Source organism: Rana temporaria, chromosome 5 (assembly GCF_905171775.1).
Source record: "Rana temporaria chromosome 5, aRanTem1.1, whole genome shotgun sequence".
Classification (NCBI taxonomy): Eukaryota; Metazoa; Chordata; class Amphibia; order Anura; family Ranidae; genus Rana; species Rana temporaria.
The window spans coordinates 11,130,773-11,148,800 of NC_053493.1; the positions used below are offsets into that span (position 1 = coordinate 11,130,773).

At 46.2% G+C, this 18,028-nt stretch overlaps 2 long non-coding RNA genes and 1 other non-coding gene across 3 annotated transcripts; 1 reads left to right on the forward strand and 2 right to left on the reverse strand.

The window, feature by feature from the left end:
• Positions 1-2,882: 2,882 nt before the first annotated feature.
• LOC120939561 lies at positions 2,883-3,140 on the forward strand. Its single transcript, XR_005749265.1, has 2 exons — positions 2,883-2,937; positions 3,066-3,140. It is a non-coding gene; the product is annotated as an uncharacterized LOC120939561 (long non-coding RNA).
• A 4,897-nt stretch (positions 3,141-8,037) lies between these two features.
• On the reverse strand, positions 8,038-8,435 carry LOC120939562. Its single transcript, XR_005749266.1, has 2 exons — positions 8,240-8,435; positions 8,038-8,159 (listed from the first exon to the last, which is right to left on the reverse strand). It is a non-coding gene; the product is annotated as an uncharacterized LOC120939562 (long non-coding RNA).
• A 6,385-nt stretch (positions 8,436-14,820) lies between these two features.
• Positions 14,821-14,892, reverse strand: TRNAF-AAA. The gene has a single exon. It is a non-coding gene; the product is annotated as a tRNA-Phe (tRNA).
• Positions 14,893-18,028: the final 3,136 nt, after the last annotated feature.

Genomic DNA, 18,028 nt, shown 5'->3' on the forward strand with positions numbered 1-18,028 from the left:
AGGTGTCCCCATAGCAATGTTCATGCTGCAGGTGTTCCCCATAAAAATGTCCATGGCACATGTGTCCCCCAAATGTTTATGCAGCCGATGTGCCCCAAAAATGTACATAGGTGCCCCTATGTTTAGGTGGATAGGCTTTTACCCTTAAATCATTATATAATATTGTTTGATGAACTTGCTGTCTCCATTCCAACACATAGTTTCACTATTAACCACTTGCTTACTGGGCACATAAACCCCCTTTGTTCCCAGGCGAAATTTCAGCTTCCGGCACTGCGTCGCTTTAACTGACATTTGCGTGGTTCGTGCGACGTGGCTCCCAAACAAAATTGACGTCCTTTTTTCCCCACAAATAGAGCTTTATTTTGGTGGTATTTGATCACCTCTGCGGTTTTTATTTTTTGCGCTATAAACAAAAAAAGAGCAACAATTTAAAAAAATATATATATTTTTTTTACTTGTTGCTATAATAAATATCCCAATTTTTTTTTAAAAAAAACTATTTTTTTTCTCAGTTAAGGCCGATACGTATTTTTCTACGTATTTTTGTAAAAAAAAAAAAAAAAAAATCGCAATAAGCGACTGGTTTGCGCAAAAGTTATAGCGCCTACAAAATGGGGAACAGAATTATGATTTTTTTTCATTATTTTTTTTTTAATAGTAATGGCGGCGATCTGCGATTTTTATTGGGACTGCGATATTGCGGCGGACGTATCGGACACTTTCGACACAAATTTGGGACCATTCACATTTATACAGCGATCAGTGCTATAAAAATGCACTAATTACTGTATAAATGTGACTGGCAGGGAAGGGGTTAACTCTAGGGGGTGAGGAAGGGGTTAAATATATTCCCTGGGTGTGTTCTAACTGTGTGGGGGAGGGGGACTGACTGGGGGAGGTGACCGATGCTGTGTCCCTATGTACAAGGGACACAGATCGGTCTCCTCTCCTCTGACAGCACGTGGAGCTCTGTGTTTACACCCCATCATTACACACAGAGCTCCACGTCCCTGCTGTGTTACCGACGATCGCCTGTACCTGGCGGACATCGCGGCCGCCAGGTACACGCATCGGCTCCCCAGCGATGCGGCTGCACAGTGGTTAGCCGCCGTGCGCCCCCCAGTGGCGCACGCGGGTAATGCATTTCAAATGACGTCCAAAGACGTCCAGTTGGCACCTGAGAACCGCGCTGTTGACGTCTTTTATCAATAGTGCGGGTCTCAAGTGCTTAATAAAACATTTGTCTTTTATGTATATCCTTATACTACAGTTTAGTTTCCAATATTTAATTAGAACTTTATTTTCCTATAGGTTTTATCCACATGGCTAGTTCGAGTGAAGAAAGTGCACACTCTACACATGTCATGGATGTAAGTGTTTAACCACTTCCATACCAGGCACATACGCACCTTCCCGCCCAAGCCAATTTTCAGCTTTCAGCACTGTCGCACTTTGAATGGCAATTGCGCGGTCGTGCGACGTGGCTCCCAAACAAAATTGGCGTCCTTTTTCCCCCACAAATAGAGCTTTCTTTTGGTGGTATTTGATCACCTCTGCGATTTTTTTTTTTGCGCAACAACTAAAAAAAGACTGAAAATTTTGAAAAAAAATTACGTTTTTATTTTTTTCTGTAATTTTTTTTGTAAATTCGTTTTCTCTTTCAATTACGGGCACTGATATGGCGGCACTGATGGGCACCGATGAGATGGCACTGATGGACATCGATGAGGTAGTACTGACGGGCACAGATGAGGTGGCACTGATTGGCGGCGCTGGTATGCGGCACTAATGGGGACACATAGGCGGCACTGCTGGGCACACATAGGCGGCACTGCTGGGCACACATAGGCGGCACTGATGGGCACACATAGGCGGCACTGATGGGCACTCATGGGCGGCACTGGGCACTCATGGGCGGCACAGATGGGCACTCATGGGCGGCACTTATGGGTGTCACTGATGTATACTTATGGGTGGCACAGATGGGCACTGATAGGTGGGCACTGGGCATGGATGGGCACTGTGGGGTGGCACTGATGGACACTGGGGTGGCACTGATGGACACTTGGGGTGGCACTAATGGACATTGTGGGGCAGCACTGATCTACACATTGTTGCCAGTCAGTGCCCATTTGTGGGCACTGATTGGCATCTTTTTTTTTAAAAAAAGCTTTTTTTTTTTTTTTTAAGACTTTTTTTTTTTTTAACATTTTTTTTTTTTTGGCCCACCCTGGTGGTCCAGGGTGGGCTTCCCTGGTGGTCCATGTGGCGATCCGAGGGGGGGCTGCGCTGATAAACAATCATTGCGAACCCCCCCTGTCAGGAGAGCCGCCGATCGGCTCTCCTCTACTCTCCTCTGTCAGACGCGAGTGAGGAAGAGCCATCAACGGCTCTTCCTGTTTACATCGTGATCAGCCGTGATTCGACACGGCTGATCACGTGGTAAAGAGTCTCCGCCGGAGGCTCTTTACCGAGATCGGTGATGCAGGGTGTCAGACTGACACCCCACATCACCAATCGCCGCGCTGCGCGCCCCCATGGGCGCGCGCGGAATGAAATCCTGCAGGACGTCCATGGACGTCCTGTCAGGATTTCACAACCACTTCCCGGACGTAAATCGGCCATAGGCCGGGCGGGAAGTGGTTAACTTCAAAATGTTATGTTGTTGAGCCTATTTTATATAATGTTTCATGTTCCTTTTATTCTAATATTTGGTTTTCAATCTTCAGAATCCAAGTCCGGAATTACCTGACATCATTTTAACAGAGCCTGCACCTGTGAGTGTAAGTATATTTTTTTGCTCTGTAAAGTTTATATGTTGATCAAATGGGCCCAATCTAATTTTTTTTATTTAATTCCTAGCCTTCTACGTCTTTGGGAGATGAAACCCAAATCCTATTTTCCCAGGAATTGACCCAAACACCGACTATTGAGGTAATTATTTTGTATTGTCTTGTTTGATATATTCAGCAATGAATGTATGATTGTGTAAGGATCCTCCACTTGTCCCCACACTTGTCCCCAACTAATTTTTTATTTAATTTTGGATTTTGTTTTACTAGCCACCTCCATCCCAAAAGTCAACACAGCGAAAGAGGCCAAACAAAGACCCTGTCCCTGCCAAGGTGGCAAGCAAGGTAAACTAAACTAAACGTGACGTGTGAATGATTTTGAAATGCTTCCCCATTATTTTAGCTAAGTGCCACGTTTTTTACAGAAAAAAACAAAGGAAACTTTTCCTATTGACCCTACGGACTTTGCCACAGAGGATGTCATCCAGTATGTCCAAGAGAGGCCTTCTCTGTGGGACAAATCCCACAAGAAACACCACGACAACACCTGTACAAGGAGAAAGTGGGAAGAAATTTATGTCAAATTATTCCCTGATTTTGTCTCCTATTCAGATAAATTGCAGGATACCATTGGTAAGAAATTTTTATAACAGGTTCAAAATAGAAGATATACTATAGAATGTTTTTTACTCTCATGTTGTATCATAATTTACAGGAGACCTGGTCGAGAAGAGATGGCGTTCTGTCCGGGACAGCTACTTTAAATGGGTCAGAGAATCTAATCTGCCTAGACTCAGGCGTCTCAAACTGGTGGCCCTCCAGATGTTGTGAAATTACAAGTCCCATCATGCCTCTGCCTGTGGGAGTCATGGTTGTAACTGTCAGCCTTGCAATGCCTCATGGGACTTGTAGTTTCGCAACAGCTGGAGGGCCGCCAGTTTGAGACCCCTGCGTGACGGTAGTGGATCTGGAGCAAAAAAGACGACCTACAAACATGCCAAGAGATTGGCTTTTTTGACAAAGGTCCAGGAATTGAGGGCGTAAGTGATATTGTTATAAATATTCATCTTAAAATTAATAAATCTAATCTCTCTCTCTCCCTACCTGTCTCCTTCACTCTACCTCTCCCCCTCATTCTCTCTCTCCCTCTCTCTCCCCTTCTCTCTCTCCCTCTAGCTCTCTCCATCTCTACTTGTCTCTCCCTCCTCCTCTCTGTCTTTCTCCCCTTGTGTCTTCCACTACCTACCTCTCTCTCTCTCTCTCTCTCTCTCTCTCTCTCTCTCTCTCTCTCTCTCTCTCTCTCTATATATATATATATATATTTATATATTTATTCTCTTTTATTTTTGGGTTTAGAACATCTACAAATACGGGTAGCTTGCCTCCCCCTGCTGAACCAACAGCTCAACCTGAGGCCATTCTGGTTGAAGAGACCCCTCAACCTGAGCAGGGTGGATCGCAACATCAACCACCTACAGTCACCAGTAGGCTTCGCTCCTCCATCCACCATTCATCAAAAAAAGGAAAGGACAATCAAATGTTCCAATGCATCCTGGATGGCATTGAAAAATTGGAGAACATTTGCACATCCAAATTTTTACATTTGGATGTGCGTGTTCTTCGATTAGAAGGCATGATTGGAGGCCCCCCCCCCCCCCAAGCCCCTCAAGGGATTTCTTTTTTTTTTAATCCAACAACATTTTATTGATTTTGCAGAGGTACAAGGTATGCAAGATCCCCTTGACATTGCGGGGAAAAAAGCAAAGAAAAGAAAAAACACCAAAAAGCAGTAAATAAAATAACCACGTCCCACAAAGCATCTTTAAACAGGAGGTACGCCCCTCTCCCCCCAGCATTTCAAACATCCCCATCCCGACAAATTGCATCGTGCACCCCTCACCCTGCATTGATGCCCAGAAGCCTATCCATCACCAGGTCCACAGGGGCCAGACCCGGTACATCCAGCCACTTTGCCCACAGCTTCTCAAATTTTTGGGCATTACCCCTGTGTTGATATACCACTTTCTCCATCCTCAGCACTATCCCAATGTTTTTGATCCATTCAGCTAAAGTCGGAGGAGCCTCAGCTCTCCAGTGAACCATAATAAGCTTCCTTGCTTGGAACAGGACCCTGTGCACCGCCTCCCTGTCCGCTTCCTCCCATTCGTACTCCTCCAGAGCCCCCAAGAGACAAGCCCTCGGGTCCTGCGGAAGAGACACTCCAAATGCTGAGTTGACGGTACTCACTACTCCCGCCCAATACGTGTGGAGCTTTGGGCATCTCCACAGCATATGTATCAGATCTCCATGGTCTCTCTTACACCTGGTACAGGTGGGGTCGAGCTGTGGGTTCATCTTATGGAGCCTGTGAGGGGTATAATAGGTTCGCAACAAAATGTACAACTGCGTAAGCCTCTGTGAGACATTCAGTGAGCACTTGCCCACTGCCTGAAAAATTTCCTCCCACTGTTCACCGTCCAAGTCTCCCGCATCTGCCTCCCACCTTTCCCTTATCTTCAGTGGATGCTGCTTCATCACATACTGCAACAGAATGGCATAGCATTGGGAAATAAAGCCTTTAGACGTCCCAGCATCCCCTATAAGATCAAAAGCAGGGGTCGGCGACAGGCACCACTCGGATGAGCGACCCTGCGCCGCCACTGCGTGTCTCAACTATATAGGAGAAGTGCATGGACTGTGGCAGGCCAAACGTCTCCCGCAGCTCCGAACTCAAGGGATTTCTTAATGACCCTAATACCCTATATGGAGAGGATGAGTGAGGAGCAGCAGGCTGTTTATAAACAGCAGCTTATAAAATTTACTCATGAATTCCTTAACCCCCCGGCCCCCACCCACCCAAGCCCCTATGTATCCACCTGCATCACCCTCCTTTCCACAGCAACCCAGAAGTCGGCCATATAGCTCATATGTCCGACCTTACAATGAAACCTTTGAGACAGAGGAAGGGCAAACATACCGGAGAATGTAAGGGTTTCACTCCAAAAAGTTGTTTATGTTTAATTTGTATGCCCTATACTACATCTTTCATTCCGCACCTTACTATCCACCCCTTGAGTGTGCTTGCTGCAGGTTTGATTAGTTGCGAACATGTAGACAGAACATATTAACGTCATTGTGCTACATTCAGGTCACATTACGGTCTGCCACCTCAATGCAAGAGTACTTGAGGGTGTGTGTGAACTTTGACCCTCACATACCTTTGCCTTGAGGTGGCCGAATGTAACGTGACGCGAATGTGGATCTGTGATGTCAATATGGTCTGTCCCAGGTTCCAATAAATTAAACCCGAAGCAAGCAGACTCAGGGGGCCGATTTTAGGATGGATGGTGCCGAATGAAAGATCTAGTTGTTTAACATTATAGGGACACCCACATTGGGATGTGTTCTGAGTCCCAAATCCTTAAAGCGGTGGTTCACCCATAAAAACGACTTCCCCCTATTACACTGCCCCCCCGCATTACAATACGATTATGCCTTTAATTTTTTTTTGGCTGCTGTACATACCTGGGTACAGCTATTCACCCGTGTCCTCCGGGTTGCGAGTCCCGCGGGAGTGGGCGTTCCTACCATGGCAGTGATTGACGTTTTGACTAAAAAACGAGCTCCCCCCGTCGCGTAAGCAGCGTCACGATTGGCGGAAGGAGCCGAACGGCGAGTCGGCGCTATACTGCGCATCGCAGTTCGGCTCCTTTCACCAGTCGTGACGCGGCTTACGCGACGGGGGGGAGCTCATTTTTTAGTCAAAACGTCAATCACCGCCATGGTAGGAACGCCCACTCCCGCGGGACTCGCAACCCGGAGGACACGGGTGAATAGCTGTACCCAGGTATGTACAGCAGCCAAAAAAAAATTAAAGGCATAATCGTATTGTAATGCGGGGGGGCAGTGTAATAGGGGGAAGTCGTTTTTAGGGTGAACCACCGCTTTAAGTTTCCATTATTCTTTGGAGAATAAATATTGTTATTTAACCACTTCCAGACCTTAGGTGTTTTTCAGATTCGGTGTTTGCAAGACTAAAACAGTTTTTTCTGCTAGAAAATTACTTAAAACCCCCAAACATTATATATTTTTTTTCTAACACCCTAGAGAATAAAATAGTGGTCATTCCAATACTTTTTGTCACACCTTATTTGCGCAGGGGTCTTACAAGCGCACTTTTTTTGAAAAAAAAACACTTTTTTGAATTAAAAAATAAGACAACAATAAATTTGGCCCAATTTTTTTATTTTATTGTGAAAGATAATGTTACGCCGAGTAAAATGATGCCCAACATGTCACGCTTAAAAATTGCGCCCGCTCGTGGCATGGCGTCAAACTTTTACCCTTAAAAATCTCGATAGGCGATGTTTAAAAAATTCTAGAGATTGCATTTTTTGAGCTACAGAGTAGCTCTAGGGCTATAATTATTGCTCTCGCTCTAACGATCGCGGCGATACCTCACTTGTGTGATTTGAACACCGTTTTCATATGCGGGCGCTACTCGCGTATGCGTTCGCTTCTGCACGCGAGCTCGTCGGGACGGGGCGCTTTAAAAAAATTTTTTTTTGTTTTCTTATTTATTTTTATTTATTTTATTATTTTTTACACTGAAAAAATAAATAAATAATAATTTGATCACTTTTATTCCTATTACAAGGAATGTAAACATCCCTTGTAATAGAAAAAAGCATGACAGGTCCTCTTAAATATGAGATCTGGGGTCAAAAAGACCTCAGATCTCATATTTGGGCTTAAATGGAAAAAAAAAAACAAAAAAAAAAAAGTCATTTTTTCAAATGACCAAAAAATTTTTTGTCTCTTTAAGAGGCTGGGCGGGACTGACGTTTTGACGTCACTTCCGCCCAGCAGAGCTATGGTGACGGGCGAAGGAGATTTTTCCTTCAGTCTCGTCCCCGCTCACCAGCCGACAGCATCGCCTCCGCCGCTACCGACGGCTCCGGTAAGCGGCGGAGGGCGCGGGAGAGCGGCGGGAGGGGGGGGGTTTCCGCCGCGGAGACCGCCATTATCGGATTCCAGACCGCGCACACTAAAGATTGATACCTCGATTGTGGCAGCAGCTGCTGCCGTTACCGAGATATCAATCTTTAAAAATAGGACGTACATCGTCGTGCGCAGGTCTGGAAGTGGTTAATATTTATATTTTTTTTGTAATGTTAAATTATATTTGTTAATTTATGAAAAGAGCCGTTTGCTACTTTTATAAAAAAAAAAAAGCTTTGAATTTAAAGTTTAACAGTGTGGTGTTTTATTCAAAAACATAATAGAACTATAATACAATGGACACAATTGTGATGTTTCAGCAATGCAGGTATGGGATTTCCAGTTGTCTCTTGCAATATTCATCTGTGAATATGAAAACAAAAATAATAATATTTTGAAAGTATTACAGAAAATCATTTTTATAAATAAATAATTATACTTACATTGTATGCTGCCATGGCAATGCACCTTGCTCTGATGAAAAGTAGTTGCAAAACTGTTCACGTATCTGCATCACTGAAACACTTGATCTGATTGGGTTAGGCTCCAGTCCAGAAAGTTGAACCTCTGCTATTTCCTCCATGGTGGGGATGGACGCTGGCTCCAAATTTATTACAAAATTATGCAGAACCACACAAGCTTTAACCACTTGACAACTGGGCACTTAAACACCCTTAATAACCAGACCAATTTTCAGCTTTCGGTGCTCTCACATTTTGAATGACAATAACTCAGTCATACAACACTGTAACCAAATGAAATTTTTGTCCTTTTTTTCCCACAAATAGAGCTTTCTTTTGGTGGTATTTGATCACCTCTGCGGTTTTTATTTTTTTCGCTATAAATGAAAAAAGAACGAAAATTTTGTAAAAAAATGAATTTTTCTTCATTTCTATTATAAGATTTTGCAAAAAATGAATTTTTCTTCATAAATTTGGCCTAAAATGTATACTGCTACATATCTTTGGTAAAAAAAAAAAAAAAAATTTGGATATTATTTAGTCTGGGTGAAAGTTATAGGGTCTACAAGCTATGGTACCAATTACTGAAAATTGATCAATTTGATCACATCTGAAGTACTGACGGCCTATCTCATTTCTTGAGACCCTAACATGCCAGAAAAGTACAAATACCCCCTAAATGACCCCTTTTTGGAAAGAAGACATTCCAAGGTATTTAGAAAGAGGCATGGTGAGTTTTTTGAAGTTGTCATTTTTTCCCACAATTCTTTGCAAAATCAAGGTTTTTTTTTTTTTGGTTTTTTTTCCACAAAAGTTTCATATTAGCAGGTTATTTCTCACACACAGCATATGCATACCACAAATTACACCCCAAAACACATTCTGCTATTCCTCCCGAGTATGGCGATACCACATGTGTGCGACTTTTACACAGCGTGGCCACATACAGAGGCCCAACATGCAGGGAGCACCATCAGGCGTTCTGGAACACCCAGACCAATTCTGACATTCCTCTCCTACATGTAAAAATCATCATTTATTTGCTAGAAAATTACATAGAACCCCAAAACATTATATATGCTTTTTTAGCAAAGACCCTAGAGAATACAATGGCGGTCGTTGCAACTTTTTATCGCGCATGGTATTTGCACAGCAATTTTTCGAACGCATTTTTTTGGGAAATAAAACAGTTTTGTGCTTTTTAAAAAAAAAAACATTAAAGTTAGCCCAATGTTTTTGCATAATATGAAAGACGAAGTTACGCCGAGTAAATAGATACCCAACATGTCACCCTTCAATATTGCACACGCTTGTGGAATGGCGCCAAACTTCGCTACTTAAAAATCCCCACAGGTGACGTTTTAAATGTTTTTACTGGTTACATGTTTTTAGTTACAGAGGAGGTCTGGTGCTAGAATAGTTGCTCTCGCTCTAACGTTCGCAGCGATACCCCACATGTGTGGTTTGAACTCAGTTTTCATATGTGGGCGGGACTTACGTACACATTCGCTTCTGTATACGAGCACGCGGGAACAGGGGCGCTTTAAATATTTATTTTTTATTTTTATTGTTCATTTTACTTAATTTATTTTAGTTTGACACGTTTTTCCCCAAAAATAAATGTTTTGATCACTTTTATTCCAATTACAAGGAATGTAAACATCCCTTGTAATAGGAATATAGCATGACAGGTCCTCTTTACAGTGAGATATGGGGTCAATAAGACCCCACATCTCACCTCTAGGCTGGGAAGCCTGAAAAAAAACAAGAAAAAAAACGATCCTGGCTTCGATCGCAGCGGTGAGTCAGAAGAAGCACCGGAGGGCGAAGGGAGTGGGGACGTCCCTTTTTGCCTCCCGTAAGAACGATCAAGAGGCGGAACAGCCGCCATGATCATTCTTATGGTGTAGAGAATCGCCGGCTGAAAAAAATGATATCTGAATGATGCCTGTAGCTGCACCCATCATTCAGATATCCCTGCACAAAGTCAAGGACCTCATATGACGTGGGCGGGAAGTGGTTAAAACACATTTTTTTCCCCAGAGTATTTTCTGGGTATTGCAAAGTATTGGCCGGGGTATTGCAGAGTATTGGTGCGGGGGTATTGCAGAGTATTGGTGCGGGGGTATTGCAGAGTATTGGTGCGGGGGTATTGCAGAGTATTGTGTGGGGGGTATTGCAGAGTATTGTGTGGGGGGTATTGCAGAGTATTGGTGCGGGGGTATTGCAGAGTATTGGTGCGGGGGTATTGCAGAGTATTGTGTGGGGGGTATTGCAGAGTATGGTGCGGGGGTATTGCAGAGTATTGTGTGGGGGGTATTGCAGAGTATTGTGCGTGGGGTATTGCAGAGTATTGTGCGTGGGGTATTGCAGAGTATTGTGCGTGGGGTATTGCAGAGTATTGCGCGTGGGGTATTGCAGAGTATTGCACGGGGGGTACTGCAGAGTATTGCGCGGGGGGTATTGCAGAGTATTGCGCGGGGGGTATTGCAGAGTATTGCGCGGGGGGTATTGCAGAGTATTGCGCAAGGGGTACTGCAGAGTACTGGCAGGGGGTACTGCAGAGTATTGCGCGGGGGTATTGCAGAGTATTGCGCGGGGGTATTGCAGAGTATTGCGCGGAGGTATTGCAGAGTATTGCGCGGGGGTATTGCAGAGTATTTCGCGGGGGTATTGCAGAGTATTGCGCGGGGGTATTGCAGAGTATTGCGCGGGGGTATTGCAGAGTATTGCGCAAGGGGTACTGCAGAGTATTGCGCGGGGGTATTGCAGAGTATTGCGCGGGGGTATTGCAGTGTATTGAGCGGGGGTATTGCAGTGTATTGAGCGGGGGTATTGCAGTGTATTGCGCGGGGGTATTGCAGAGTATTGCGCGGGGGTATTGCAGAGTATTGCGCGGGTGTTTTGCAGAGTATTGCGCGGGTGTTTTGCAGAGTATTGCGCGGGTGTTTTGCAGAGTATTGCGCGGGTGTTTTGCAGAGTATTGCGCGGGTGTTTTGCAGAGTATTGCGCGGGTGTTTTGCAGAGTATTGCGTGGGGGTATTGCAGAGTAATTGCGCAGGGAAGGCAGAGCATTGCAGAGTATTGCGCAGGGAAGGCAGAGTATTGCAGGGGGTTAATGCAGAGTATTGCGCAGGGAAGGCAGAGTATTGCAGGGGTTAATGCAGAGTATTGCGCAGGGAAGGCAGAGTATTGCAGGGGTTAATGCAGGGATGGCTGAGCAGGGATGGATGGATCTGTGACTGCAATAGTCACAGATCCATCCCACACTGCTGCTGCCATCCGCGCTCTCCTCTCACACTGTACCGATCGGTACAGCGAGAGGAGGGAGGAACCGGCGTCATCAGATGACGCCGGTTTGTTTACCTGTGATCGCGCCGTCATTGGACGGCGCGATCACATGGTAAAAGACCGGCGTTGCCGGTCAGTTACCGTGATCTGTGTAGCGCCGGGTCTCATAGACCCGGCGCGCACAGAATTTTCTGTGTGCGCGCCCGAGGCGGCGCGCATTACTGCTTCTGGTGGGCGCCGTTTCAGAACGGCGACCCCCAGTTAAGCAACCACCTTGCCGCCGTTTGTAGACGGCGGCTGGTGGTTAAGTGGTTAATCACAGAGTCCACGGATTCCGGCTTTACTTGAATGCTGGTGGTAAGTATGCGCCATTTATTAGTGAGGATACCAAAAGCAAATTCCACATACCTGCGTGCACGTGTCAATCTATAATTAACCACTTCCATACCGGGCACGTATACACCTTCCCGCCCAAGCCAATTTTCAGCTTTCAGCACTGTCGCAATTTGAATGGCAATTGCGCGGTCATGCTACACTGTACCCAAACAAAATCGCCGTCCTTTTTTACCCACAAATAGAGCTTTCTTTTGGTGGTATTTGATCACCTCTGCGATTTTTTTTTTTTGCGCAACAACTAAAAAAAGACCGAAAATGTTGAAAAAGATTACGTTTTTATTTTTTTCTGTAATTTTATTTGTAAATAAGTACGTTTTCTCTTTCAATTACGGGCACTGATATGGTGGCACTGATGGGCACAGATGAGATGGCACTGATGGAAATCGACAAGGTAGTACTGACGGGCACAGATGAGGTGGCACTGATTGGCGGCGCTGGTATGCGGCACTGATGGGCACACATAGGCGGCACTCATGGGCACACAAAGGCGGCACTGATAGGCACTCATGGGCGGCACTGATGGGCACTCATGGGCGGCACTAATGGGCACTCATGGGCGGCACAGATGGGCACTCATGGGCGGCACAGATGGGCACTCATGGGCGGCACAGATGGGCACTCATGGGCGGCACAGATGGGCACTCATGGGCGGCACAGATGGGCACTGTGGGGTGGCACTGATGGGCACTGTGGGGTGGCACTGATGGACACTGTGGGGTGGCACTGATGGACACTGTGGGGCGTCACTGATGGACACTGTGGGGCGGCACTGATTTACTTGTTGCCAGTCAGTGCCCATTTGTGGGCACTGATTGGCATCTTTTTTTTTCCCATTGTTTTTTTTTTTTTCCATTTTTTTTTTTTTTTTAATTTTTTTTTTTTTTGCCCTTCCCTGGTGGGCATCCCTGGTGGTCCATGTGGCGATCCGAGGGGGGGCTGCGCTGATAAACAATCAGCGCGAACCCCCCCTGTCAGGAGAGCCGCCGATCGGCTCTCCTCTACTCGCGTCTGTCAGATGCGAGTGAGGAGGAGCCATCAACGGCTCTTCCTGTTTACATCGTGATCAGCCGTGGTTGGACACGGCTGATCACGTGGTAAAGAGCCTCCGTGAGAGACTCTTTACCGAGATCGGTGTTGCGGGGTGTCAGACTGACACCCCGCAACAACTATCGCCGCGATGCGCGCCCCCGGGGGCGCGCAGCGGCTCAGAATCCTGAGGACGTCATATGACGTCCAGTCAGGATTCTACAACCACTTTGCCGACGTTAATCTGTCATTGGCGGGCGGCAAGTGGTTAAAGACACGCCTTTGGGCATTAAGTCTTCTCCCTGAGTATGGCTTCAACAAGTTTTCCGCCATTTGAAAGGCCTCATCAGCCACTATCACATGAGGCAGGGCAGGTCCACCAATACCCGGTAGTGGTTTGGGTCCTGGAATCTGGAATGTGCCAGCATACAGGGCTTTGCCAAGGTTAGACTCCTTGAACACACGTGAAATCATTGTTCTGACCGTAGGCCCCAATGTCAACTGCCAAAAATTTGTAGCTGGCATCACAGATTGCCATTAGTATGATGGAAAAATATTTTTTGTAATTGTAAAATAAAGAGCCACTACCAGAGGGCTTCCTGATTCTGACATGTTTTCCATCTAGTGCACCAACGCAATTTGGAAAGTTGGCGTGTCTCCAGTATCCCTCTGCTGCTTCATTCCAAATTGCTGTGGTTGGCTCTAGAACAGTGGTTCTCAACCTTCTAGTGCCGTGACCCCTTGATAAAATATCTGAAGTTGTGGGGACCCCCAACAGTAAAATAATTTTTGTAGCGTGGGTTGTCAGCACCCAAGGCAAGACAAGTAATTTGCGCCCCCAAACCCACAGACATTTATCTCTCCCCGAGTCCCTTCCACTCGTACAGTATTAAAACCCCTTATGGTACATTTTAGTATGTATCACTCTTTCTCTTTGTTCTCCTTTTTTTTCCTTTTATCTCTCTATCCTAATTTCTTGTTTTTTTTCCCCCATCCCCCGCTATCTAGCCGTATTTCTTGTTCTTTCTCTTATTCTTTCTCTCCCTTTTTCTTTGTTTCTCCCCTTCTTTTCGTGTATTCTTTATTTATTCTCTTACTCTTTGGTGGGGAGTGGGGGGAATGGGATGAGTGGCAGTGCAGTGGGGGCTTCTCATCAGCCAACTTTGGTGCTCTTAATCAAGGTCATCTGCTGATCTGAGAACTGTAGTGGGGGCTTTTAATGGCAACTATAATCACAGTTAGTGTTACTCACTGTGTCTCTGACTTTGTGGTGTCTCGTAGCAGTGACACCTATCCCGAAATCAGGAGATAGGGTCTCCTCCAGCCCCTCCCACTTCACATTCCTCACCAGTCAGCTGACCTCTAGTCTCTGCCCCCCAGCCATGCCATGAACTGAATGGGCAGCTGTGATGAGGCTAAGTGGGCGGCCACGTGCTCCAGGAACAGCCCTGCTGGGCAGCTGCAAAAAGGCTGGTAGAGCAGTGCAGGCTTCAGGAACAGCCCAGGATACGGGGACCCCTGGAAAATCGTAATTTGACCCCCGAGGGGGTCCCGACCCCCAGGTTGAGAACCACTGCTCTAGAAGATACTGGCGTTTAAGGTTCCTCCATATCGCCTCACATGTCTGTGGTACCAAAGTAGAGATGGTGGATTTCCCCAATCTGAATTGGTAATGGAGCGAAGAAAAGGACTCTCCACTCGCCAAAAACCTAAAAAAAATATCAAAGTATTGTCAATTTTTTTTATTACAACAGTGAAAACATAACGCAATAGACATTAGCACGTTCACGTCCTGCAACAAACTATTTGTGGTGCTACCTACACTTCATATGATTCTGAAAAGATAGATGTGTCTCTGGGTGGACTTGAACCACCAACCTTTCAGTTTTTGGCTGAATGTGCTACAATTGCACCACAGAGACTATACTATCTTTTCATATATGCCGCTGGTGTGTAGATATTAGTGCTGTCAAGCGATTACAATTTCTAATCGCGATTAATCGCATTAATGTCATATTTAACTCACGATTAATCACAATTAGTAGAGGTGGCGGAGTACAGTGATAGCGGTGACAGTAGGAGTAGCGGAGTACAGTGATAGCGGTGACAGTAGGAGTAGCGGAGTACAGTGATGGGACTATAGTGATAGCGGTGACAGTAGGAGTAGCGGAGTACAGTGATGGGACTATAGTGATAGCGGTAACATAGGAGTAGCGGAGTACAGTGATAGCGGTGACAGTAGGAGTAGCGGAGTACAGTGATGGGACTATAGTGATAGCGGTGACATAGGAGTAGCGGAGTACAGTGATAGCGGTGACAGTAGGAGTAGCGGAGTACAGTGATGGGACTATAGTGATAGCGGTGACATAGGAGTAGCGGAGTACAGTGATAGCGGTGACAGTAGGAGTAGCGGAGTACAGTGATGGGACTATAGTGATAGCGGTGACATAGGAGTAGCGGAGTACAGTGATAGCGGTGACAGTAAGAGTAGCGGAGTACAGTGATGGGACTATAGTGATAGCGGTGACATAGGAGTAGCGGAGTACAGTGATAGCGGTGACAGTAAGAGTAGCGGAGTACAGTGATGGGACTATAGTGATAGCGGTGACATAGGAGTAGCGGAGTACAGTGATAGCGGTGACAGTAGGAGTAGCGGAGTACAGTGATGGGACTATAGTGATAGCGGTGACATAGGAGTAGCGGAGTACAGTGATAGCGGTGACAGTAGGAGTAGCGGAGTACAGTGATGGGACTATAGTGATAGCGGTGACATAGGAGTAGCGGAGTACAGTGATAGCGGTGACAGTAGGAGTAGCGGAGTACAGTGATGGGACTATAGTGATAGCGGTGACATAGGAGTAGCGGAGTACAGTGATAGCGGTGACAGTAAGAGTAGCGGAGTACAGTGATGGGACTATAGTGATAGCGGTGACATAGGAGTAGCGGAGTACAGTGATAGCGGTGACAGTAAGAGTAGCGGAGTACAGTGATGGGACTATAGTGATAGCGGTGACATAGGAGTAGCGGAGTACAGTGATAGCGGTGACAGTAAGAGTAGCGGAGTACAGTGATGGGACTATAGTGATAGTGGTGACATAGGAGTAGCGGAGTACAGTGATATCGGTGACAGTAAGAGTAGCGGAGTACAGTGATGGGACTATAGTGATAGCGGTGACATAGGAGTAGCGGAGTACAGTGATATCGGTGACAGTAAGAGTAGCGGAGTACAGTGATGGGACTATAGTGATAGCGGTGACATAGGAGTAGCGGAGTACAGTGATAGCGGTGACAGTAGGAGTAGCGGAGTACAGTGATGGGACTATAGTGATAGCGGTGACAGTAAGAGTAGCGGAGTACAGTGATGGATGTCGGGATCCCCCGGGCTCTGGGTAGGCTTGCTGTGCTCGGTCGGCAATGTAGGGTGTCTGCTGTGATTGTCACCATGACATGGCTTCCGAACGGCGCATACTGCGCGTCACAGGTTGCCGACAGAACCCGAACGTCGGTGCGCATGCGCCGTATAGAGCCGCACCGACGTTCGGGTTTTTCCGGCAACCTGTGACGCGCAGTATGCGCCGTTCGGAAGCCTGTCAATCACAGGCAGTGCTTGGGAACGCCCACTCCCGCGGGATCGCCGTCAGGTGAAAATTCGGGATTAAGAGGTACGTGCTGACAAAAAAAAAAATGTTTTAAAGGATGAACCTCCTTAATCGCGCGATAAAAAAATTGACGGCGTTAAAATGGGTTTGTGTTAACTCCGTTAATAACGCGTTTAACTGACAGCACTAGTAGATTATATATATATATATATATATATTAGGGTTGTCCCGATACCACTTTTTTAGGACCGAGTACAAGTACCGATACTTTTTTTCAAGTAGTCGCCGATACTGAATACCGATACTTTTTTTAAATGTGTCCCCAAATGCAGCCATGTCCCCCCCCATATGCAGCCATGTCCCCCCCATATGCAGCCATGTCCCCCACATATGCAGCCATGTCCCTCTAGCCATGTCCCTCACATATGCAGCCATGTCCCTCTAGCCATGTCCCTCACATATGCAGCCATGTCCCTCTAGCCATGTCCCTCACATATGCAGCAATGTCCCTCTAGCCATGTCCCTCACATATGCAGCCATGTCCCTCTAGCCATGTCCCTCACATATGCAGCCATGTCCCTCACATATGCAGCCATGTCCCTCTAGCCATGTCCCTCACATATGCAGCCATGTCCCTCTAGCCATGTCCCCCACATATGCAGCAATGTCCCTCTAGCCATGTCCCTCACATATGCAGCAATGTCCCTCTAGCCATGTCCCTCACATATGCAGCAATGTCCCTCTAGCCATGTCCCTCGATGCGGCGGCGCGATGCGGCGGCAGCGGCAGGGGGGGGGAAGTATTCTATTTAGGTATCGGGGGTATTTGCGCGAGTACGAGTACTCCCGCAAATACTCGGTATCGGTCCCGATACCGATACTGGTATCGGTATCTGGACAACCCTAATATATATATATGCATACATATACATACTACATATATATCGATATATTTAAAGACATATATGGCGATTTTTTTCAAAAAATGATAAAGGGAAAGCTTGTCCTTTTGGAACCTTTGGTCACATTTGATGACTCCTATGAAATATATCTTAAAGGGGTTATTGGTTGCTATGGGCTACTACACTTCAAGAACAATTTTTAAACATATCACACAAACACATTGGCCCAGATTCAGGTAGATTTGCCCTTTAGTTGCACATGTGAAGAGCAGCTGATTTGCTCTGCGCTGGGGCAAATTGGAAAGATTGCCACCTGATTCAGGATTCCTTTTGTCTGCTAACTTGCTCCTTTGTAAGGCAAAAATCAGGGCCTAAGGCAGCGCAAGTGAAAGTGGGTGTGCCCTATGCAAATGATCTTTTTTTCCACTCAGCAGTGGTTTGCGCCTATTTTCAGGGCAAATTTTGCCCACCTGCTTGCACTGAGCAAATAAATAGGGGCAGACCTGCACAGGTCCTGTGCAAAATTACATCCTGCTTGTTCCACCCCCCCCTGAGCAA